The following is an 8,664-nucleotide window of genomic DNA, read 5'->3' as shown; positions in this document are numbered from 1 at the left end:
CTTGGCTCAGCGACCCCGGGGCGGGGAATAGACTAGGCCCGAGGGCGAAGTGGGAGGGGAGTGGGGAGACCTTAAAGGTCCTGCAAGCTGGCCCTGCTGAGGGTCCCGGGGGAGAAGGCTGCGCGCGGCGAGCGGAGGGAAGGTGCGCGGGAGCCGGAGCGGGCGCTGGAGCTGTGGGCAGGGTAGGAAGAGCGAGGTCCGCGGGGAGCCGCTACGGCCGGGTCCTTTCGCGTTAATAATCCCTGCGGAGAGCCCCCGCAGAGGTCCCCCTGGGGAAGGGAGGTTTAAAGCAGCCGCGCTTTGGCAAGCTGCTGCGTTTCCCCAGATGCGCAGGGGAAGCTGCAAAGACGGGGATCGCGAGGCCGCGCGAAGCCCAGGAGGCGGGCCTGGGCTTAGAAGCAGCTGGTAGCCCCAAAGTCTAAAGTCCAGCGAAGCCTGGCTTTGAAACCTGAGGCCGAGAGTGCCGCGCGGAGCGAGGCCCGAGGGCCCAGCGTGGCGCGAGCTCAGCGTTGCTGGACAGAAATGCGCCGAAATTGTCCTCCGGCAGCTGCGCTGGGCTGGGGGCTTCTCTTGCATATTCATTCTCCTTTGATAAGCTTTGAAGTCATACCTCTCAGCCTTGGGCCTCGGCCTTGTCCTTTATTTTACCGTCTCATGGTTCTTCTATCATAAAGATACTCCAAACACACTTAGGTGCGCCTGCCTTGTGCATAAGAGCGCGGTATTTACAGCCGCAGTTTTGTGATATTTGTGAAGACGCCTCGGGTGCAGTGACACCTCCGAGGGGGACACACTTAGAGAGGAGAGCTTCGTAGCAGGGGTGTACAGCAGTTATCCTAAAGGCCTGATGTAATTCCGGAAATAACTAACTCCCCTTAAAATCTCCGTGCGCACTGCAAGGAAAAAGAGATTAGACAACTTGCACTTGATAGCAAGACAGCAACTTAATTTTGAAGAGGATAAATCGAACACAAAATTCACAGCGTGCTACTTTATGAAATTATGTTTTTCATTTGTGGAGGCTAGATGTTGTCTTATTGTTATAAAAGTTACTAAAATATCTGTAATATAGATTTGGGGCATAAAATAGCAAAATGCATTTTATTTCCATTCCTTGATCTCAGAGTCATAATAGGAATACCCCCCCATTTATTTATTTATTTATTTATTTATTTATTTATTTATTTATTTATTTATTTATTTATGCCAGTTAGTAAAAGCAAATCACCAGGGGTCTTCTTTGAGCTCTATGCACCCTAACACTGCTCTAGGACAGTTCTCGTGTTACAGAGGAGGAAGGTAAGGCTCAGAAGGGTAACCCACACTGTCGGAAAGTTTGGAAAAGAATTCATGTCTAACTCCAAAACCTCTGCTCCTAACACTTAGCCACCCTGTATTTGTGTTTTTCAGAAGTCTGCCCCTGTCCTACAGGAACTAAAGGTACTCTGGTAGAGTAGAGCAGCCTGGTGAGCTCTCCAGATTTTCATCTAACAGCAATGGAAAGCCCCTGAAGGGTTGTGGGCAGGGGAGTGCCATGGAGGTGGCTATGATGTAGCCCAAACAAAAGATGGTGGTAACTCAGGCTCGGGTAGCAGCGGTAGAGCTAGGGAATGTGGAATCTTCAACTGCCACTTTACCAGTAGGGCCTTCCTAACAACCATATTTAAAATAACATTCTAACACCCCTCGAACCCCCTGGCATTCCCATCCTTCCATTCCTTTAGTTCTCTGGCATACAACTTATTCCCATATGACATACTATATATTTTATGAATCCTTTACTCCTTCCTGTAAGAATGTCAACTACATGAGGGCAGGGTTGGCATGTTTTATTTATTGCTGTTTCTCCAGCACCTGATGCTGTGCCTTATGCAAAGTGGGCTCTTAATCCATTTTGTTGTAAGGATGGATTTGATAAATGCTTTGGATTTTGATTCTATAGAACTTGCTGATGAATGGGAGGTGGTAGTGAAAGATAAGGAGAAGCCAAGGATGATTCTCAAGATGCTGGCTCAGAAACTGGGCAAATGTAGATGTTAATTAAGAAGAGGAAGGCTAGGGAAAGAACAAATTGGGAATTGGGGTAGGGGAGATGTAAATTTCCATTTGGTGCATATTAAATCTCTGATGTGTGGAATAGTTACCTATTACCACATTTAAAAAATTACCCTAAAATTTAGCGGATTAAAACAACAGCCATTTGTTATTTCAGTTTCTGTGGGTCTGGAATTTGGGCATGGCATGGTTGGGTTTGTTCTGGCTCCGAGTCTCTCATAATGTTACAGTCAACCCATCAGCCGGGGCTATGCTCATCTCAAGGCTTGACTGGAGCCGTAAGTTCTGCTTCTTAGCTTCTTCACATGGCTGTTGACAGATTTCAGCTGGCTGCTGGCCAGAGACTTTAGTTCCTTACCACATGGACCTCTCCATAGGGCTACTCATGATGTGGCTTCCCCCAGGGCAAATGTTCCAAGAGAGAAAGAGAACCCAAGGTAGAAGCCGGTCTTTTTTTTAAAAAAACCCCTGATCTCAGAAGTAGCATACTGTCACTTCTGTTGTTTGCTGTTGATTACAAAGACCAACCCAGGTGCAGTGTGTGTGTGTTGGGGGGGAGGGGAACAATACAGGGGTGTGAATACCAGGAAGGATGGAGTTTTTGGGTGCCATTGTAGCATCTGCCTTACCCCAAGGTCTATGAGATGTTCAAGGTCTATAAAATGTCATATAGGCTGGTGGGTATATTTTACTGCAGCTCACGGAGAGATCTGGGCTACAGATAATTACTGGGGAGTCGTTGATCATATATATGAAGCTGTTGGAAGTGTATAACAGGACCCGGGGAGAGAATATAGGTAGAGAAGGGCAGAGGAACCTGGACCTAGTACCCAAGAGCCCAATGCTTAGAGGTCAGTGGAGGAAGAACCAGCAAAGGAGGATGGCCAGTGAGGTGGGAAGAGAACCAGCACAGTGTGTGTTCTGGGCATGACTGAACTGAAGGTCAGATTTCACTGGACAAGTTTCCCCTTCTCCATGTAGGGCAGAAAATAACTTGAATATGGCTGAAGTGAAAAGAGTTTCTTAAAAAAAATGCAATTTAAGATAGTTTGAAGTGTGAGTAGTTAAATTTTAACCCAGATAAAAACAAAAGAAAGGAGAACACATATATAGGTTAGGACATTTAGGCTTGAGCAATCTACATCTACATCCTCAGTGTCCTCTTGGTCTAGTATTATAGTTGGTAGAGAGCCCCTATGTAAGAATTTTAGAGGTTACTCTCGGAATTAAGCTTGAAGACAAAATAATGAACTGTATAACATAGGAAGAACTACCAACCTTGGAAAATGCCCGTTCTTCCTTCCATACGCTTTAGAGCGTTTACCATATGAGGAGTCTTTCTCCTCAAATGTCTTAAATAGCCCAGTGAGCCATCCAATAACAATGGGAAAATTAATTCCTTGTGTCCTGCTCAGTAGCCCTATGAACTTCACTGTTAATAGAAGGACCTAAGATGGTTGAATATATTTTTCACGCACCAAATGTTCTCTAGGGTATATTTTCAGTAGTCCAAGTTTTTCTAAAAAGATTTTCATTTTTTTAAAAAAAAAGCCTCTCATTCATAGACATCCTCCCTCACTTAAAAAAAAAAAAAAAAAAAAAAAGGAAGAAGGAGAAAAATAAAATGCCTGCTCCCACCTGGCCACCTGGCCTAAACTGCTCGGTGGTTCTGAGTGCCCATTCATGAAGCAGCATCTGCCTGAGTCCACATGCTTCTGCCTGCTCTGCATGGGAGTCACGAGTCATATCCATCTCTCTGTCCCTTTCCGGCGAGGTATGGCCATATGACTTGCTTTGGCCAATGAAATGTAAGTGGAGTGACATGTCATTTCTGGGTAGATGCTTTAAGAGCCAGTCTGAGCTGAGAGATCTGTCACACTTTCTTTCCCTCTGCCACAGTGACCAACCAATTTTCCAGGTAGTGGCTGTTCTGTCATCTTGGACATGACAGGAGGACGTGGAGCAGTGCCCCTGTTGACCTGTGTTAGGCATGTAGTGAGAGCTAGAAATAAGCTTTTGTTGTGTTTACGCCCCAAGATTTGGTTGATTTGTTTGTTACCACAGCAGAAACTAGCCTATCCTGACTAATGGACTCAGGTAAGAGCTGAGCCACATGCGTCCAGGGATTACTGATCTCCAGTTTACCAGACACCATGGAAGCCTAAGAGGGAAGGTGCTGTAGAAGGCTTTTGCTATATAGTGAGTAATGCTCCCCTTGCTGTTGGGGAGACAGCATACTTGTTTCCACATGCTTAACTCAGCTTCATGATTTTAATCAAAGGGGGCAAAATGGCATTTAGGTGTTTAATTACATCCTGTAAGGGCAGCCATTGTTAAAATGTAAAATACAGAAAGGCTCAATGCTGGGGCGCCTGGGTGGCTCAGTCAGGTAAGCATCTGTCTTCGGCTCAGGTCATGATCCTGGGGTCCTGGGATCGAGCCCCACGTCGGGCTCCCTGCTGAGCGGGAAGTCTGCTTCTCCCTTTCCCTCTGCCCTCCCCCTGCTCATGCTCTCTCTCTCCAATAAATAAATTAAATCTTAAAAAAAAAAAAGATGATGATGATGGTGATTCTTCCCAAATGTGATTATCCATGGATGCATTTCAGAAATGATCTTGTCACCAAAGGACATTTGAAATGTGTCATCCATAGGCATTTTTTAAAGCAGCTTTGATGATTTTAAATATGGTTTCCTGGCTATCTTATTTTTGAGCTAAGAGCATTAGACCTAGGTTTTGCTCTCAATGTCCCAGAGGCAATGTGTTCACACTTCTACTCTGAGTTAAACAGAAGCGAAGCAGGGAACATTTTGCTTTGGGCAGAGCCGTGCTGCATTCTTAGGGATGTTGGCTATAAATCCATTCTCCCTAGAGGTTAACAATCAAAGTTCTCCCCCTCTCTTACTCAGACGAGTGATATGATGATGATAAATTGCTTGGACATGACTGCCCCAAGCACTAATGTGATGAATTATGTTGTTGAGGGCATGACCACAGATTCTCCATTGTCAGTCTGCAACATTGAATATTGGCAGGATTCATAAATAGCCTTCTGCCAATTTTGGTCATTGCTTTGCATATTAAGTTCTCTGTTTTCACGGTCATGGTTCTTAGTTCTTAATCAACTCTGTCTTTCCCTGAACTCACTTAACTAATCAACCTTTTGTTTTTTTTCTGTTCCCTACTTGCTAAATGGATGGGGTGTTCTCACAGTTGTGTTCGGTAAACATTGAGACTTTCTTCACAGAAATTGTTAAAATAGTAATTATTAGTCCTTTTCACTAAATCCAGAGTAATAACAGCTTATCTTTCAGTGGCTTAATTGGGTAATTATTTAGTGTTTGAAAAGAACTCTGAGGAGAATATTGGTAAATATTGTTGTGAATATAATGCTCCTTTGTGTAATTCCAAGTCCACTGCAACCAAAAACCCCTTAGTATTACTGTGTAGTGACAATGATTTCTTAATATTGCTTACTATTTTCAAAATTATATATGTACTGATTTTTGATTTTTTTTTTGAGAGAGAGAGAGCCTGGGCCAGGGGCAGAGGGAGACGAAGAGAGAGAGAATCTTAAGCAGGCTCCACGCCTGGTGTGGAGCCGGATGTGGGACTTGAACTCACGACCCTGAGATCATGACCTGAGCCAAAATCAAGAGTCAGATGCTTAACTGACTGAGCCACGCAGGTGCCCCCTGATTTTTGAAATATTTAAATTATTTTCATAAACTCAAGTTATCATGTTTATAATGTCACATTTCTTTTTTTTTTTTAATTTTTTTTTTTTTTAAGACTTTCTTTTTTTGCGAGAGAGAGAATGAGAGACAGAGAGCATGAGAGGGAGGAGGGTCAGAGGGAGAAGCAGACTCCCTGCCGAGCAGGGAGCCCGATGCGGGACTCGATCCCGGGACTCCAGGATCATGACCTGAGCCGAAGGCAGTCGCTTAACCAACTGAGCCACCCAGGTGCCCTATAATGTCACATTTCTACATGTCTTATCTATTATATTCATTATATATCTGAAAAGTTCAATGTTATTAGTCTTGCTCTCTAAGGTTTGGAGGAAATATAAAGCCCAGCCCCCAGTTCAGGGGTATTTCACATGATACACCTGCTAAAACATCTTTGTGTGGTATCTGCTTAACTTTTCAGCAAGCCTCCTATATTTTACCCTGACAAATAACTGAAATAAATAACTCCGCGTTCATACACCTGATTGTCATCAAAATTTGTCACAAAGCATCAGATTGAATCATACATGCCTGGCCAGTCCTTTCAACAAAGTTTCTACTCTGTAGACCCAGATCCCCCCAGGTGTAATTAAAGGCCACCTCTGTAGCTTGGATTAGGCGACCTCCATTACTGATGGCATTAGTTTGCTAGGGTTGCCATAACAAAATATCACCAGCTGGGTGACTTAGACAACAGATATTTATTTTCTCACAGTTCTGGAAGCTGAAAGACCAAGATCAAAGTGTTGGTAGATATGGTCTCTTCTGAGGCCTCTCTTGGCTTGCCGGTAGCTGGCTCCTCCGTGTGTCCTCCCACGGTCTTCCCTTTGTCTATGTTTCCTAATCCCTGCTCATAACTACATAAAGTAGTTAATGTAATTACCTCTTTAAAGGCCCTATGTCCATACCCAGTTACATGCTGAGGTACTGGAGGTTAAGACTCCAACATATAGGGTGCGGGGGACACAATTCAGTCCATGCTACTGAACTGTAATAATAATGGTCTGTGGAAACTACCATTTTTGGAGTTATTTTCATTGATTATAAAATTTGAGCAACCAAGTGATGACTACAAGTCTTTGGAGGGTCTACTCAGCTTAGGAACTTCTTAACATTACTTGGAGGAGAGCTTTATGCTTGTGACTTAAAACAGTGAAGTAATTAGATAAAAATTGTAGCAACATGATTACATGAATCCTATGTACTTTATTAAGCGGTTAACCATAAAGTATACATAATTAAATATACCTTGCCATCTGAACTACCACCATCCAAATATTTGTTATAACTCACCAATATTTTTCCTCAGAATTTCCTCTTTGAACCAACAACTTGCTAATATCAGTCCACATATTGTGCCATCAAAAAGGGCAACAGGACGTAGAGGACGCTGTGGTCCTATAGCTCCGATCTCCCCCCTAAAGGGCAACATCTTGTGCTCACATTGTTAAATGTGTTGTGCCTTGTTGCCTTCATGTCATCAACTGAAAATGTCTAAGAGAGACGATGAGCATAAGAAGGTAGTAAAGCTCTTACATTTGAAAAAATATTGGGAATGTGAAAGCATCCAGTACCTCAGTTTGACTATCACCTGTCTACATCTACCGTGGGTCCTAGAGTTGTTTCTGGAAAGCTTTACAGTGTGCCTTCAGAATAGAATAATTGTGGGTTTTTTTTTTAATTCTAAAAAATGTCTTTTGCAGTTAATTAATTGCCAGAAATCCTTAGAAGATTGTTATATGGGTCATAAGAGTATATTAGTAATATTTGGAATAACTGGTTGGTGGTTTTGAATGAGCTGTGAAACATTAATTTTCCCCTTAAAAACTTCTTTTGTTGGAATCTATTGTTGAAGTTGGGTGATAGATACCTAGAGTTTCATTATACTATTCTTTCCACATATGCAAGCTTTTGAAAATGCCGACATTAAAAAGTTTAAATGAAATAACTAAAAAAAAAAAAAAAAAGAATGTAATACATAACCTCCTGCAATGCAAAATTTGGTACCCATCATGTTTTCAGGGAGAAATTACATTTGAATAATGAGGTATGTGTGCATATGTAAGACAATACATGTGTAAGTAGAGTGTGGTTTTTACTACCAGTCACTCCATAGAAAAGTATTGTTGATACCCTTATCCAGAAAGGCTACAAGAGAGTCTTTGCTAATTTTGACCTAGATTATTTGACACGTTTTTATTTATCACTCCCTGGCGTATGGCATATCTATCACTTCATGAGTCTGCCTTTCTACCAGTCATAGAGCTGCTCAGGCTGCATTTTCTCCAAGTTGAGTCTTTAACTTCAGACACTTTCCATTTACAGTTGCACAAGTCCATTTCACACGCGAATTCAAGAAGAGGGTGCTGGCTTCCAATGCACCATGCCTGGCGAATGCCTTCTGCCTAGTACTTTCTATAAAAAATGTCCTCTGCTACTGCAGGAAGGGTCTTTCCAGGTTGCCACTAGGCAAGAAAACATCTCTGCTGAGTTCACTTCGAGGACTGTTACTCCAAAGCCCTGTCTCCATCCTGTCACTGCCATTGCCCATCCAAGTTCCCGAAGCTTCCACAGGTAGGATGAGGGACTGACCTGGGCCATTCTCTCTCGAGTCTTACTCACATTTCTGCATAAGTCAAAGACCTGACATTGATTCCCTTTGGCTTCTGGGTTTCTTTGAACTTGCCGCACCCCCCACCATGTTCTCATTCAGAGAGGTGCATCTTCAAGGTGTTCCTCTTTGTCCTGTATAAATACTTTGGAGCAGCTTAGGGTATAAGAAGTAAAGAATCTGCTGTTTTTAGCACTGACATTACTGAGCCTTTGACCTTACAGCCATATTTGATCTGGTGGGTGTTCCGGGGGGTGGGGGGGCGGAG

General features: G+C 43.1%; 1 protein-coding gene across 5 annotated transcripts in view; it reads left to right on the top strand.

Moving 5' to 3' along the window:
- The first annotated feature begins 70 nt into the window (after positions 1–70).
- Positions 71–8,664, top strand: part of PTER (phosphotriesterase related) — a 71,906-nt gene continuing 63,312 nt past the window's right edge. The window contains exons 1-3 of one of the 5 annotated variants that reach the window (XM_035021550.1): positions 88–182; positions 1,211–1,299; positions 1,411–1,466. The gene's annotated coding sequence lies outside the window, so the exon portion shown is untranslated. Of the gene's footprint in view, positions 197–1,210; positions 1,467–8,664 lie in introns of all 5 variants that reach the window. The other 4 variants (XM_035021549.1, XM_035021551.1, XM_035021547.1 and 1 more) reach the window with 4 other exon arrangements.

Source organism: Mirounga leonina, unplaced genomic scaffold, assembly GCF_011800145.1.
Source record: "Mirounga leonina isolate KUSES-001 unplaced genomic scaffold, KU_Mleo_1.0 Mir_175, whole genome shotgun sequence".
NCBI lineage: Eukaryota > Metazoa > Chordata > Mammalia > Carnivora > Phocidae > Mirounga > Mirounga leonina.
This window is presented reverse-complemented; position numbering and strand designations above follow the sequence as displayed.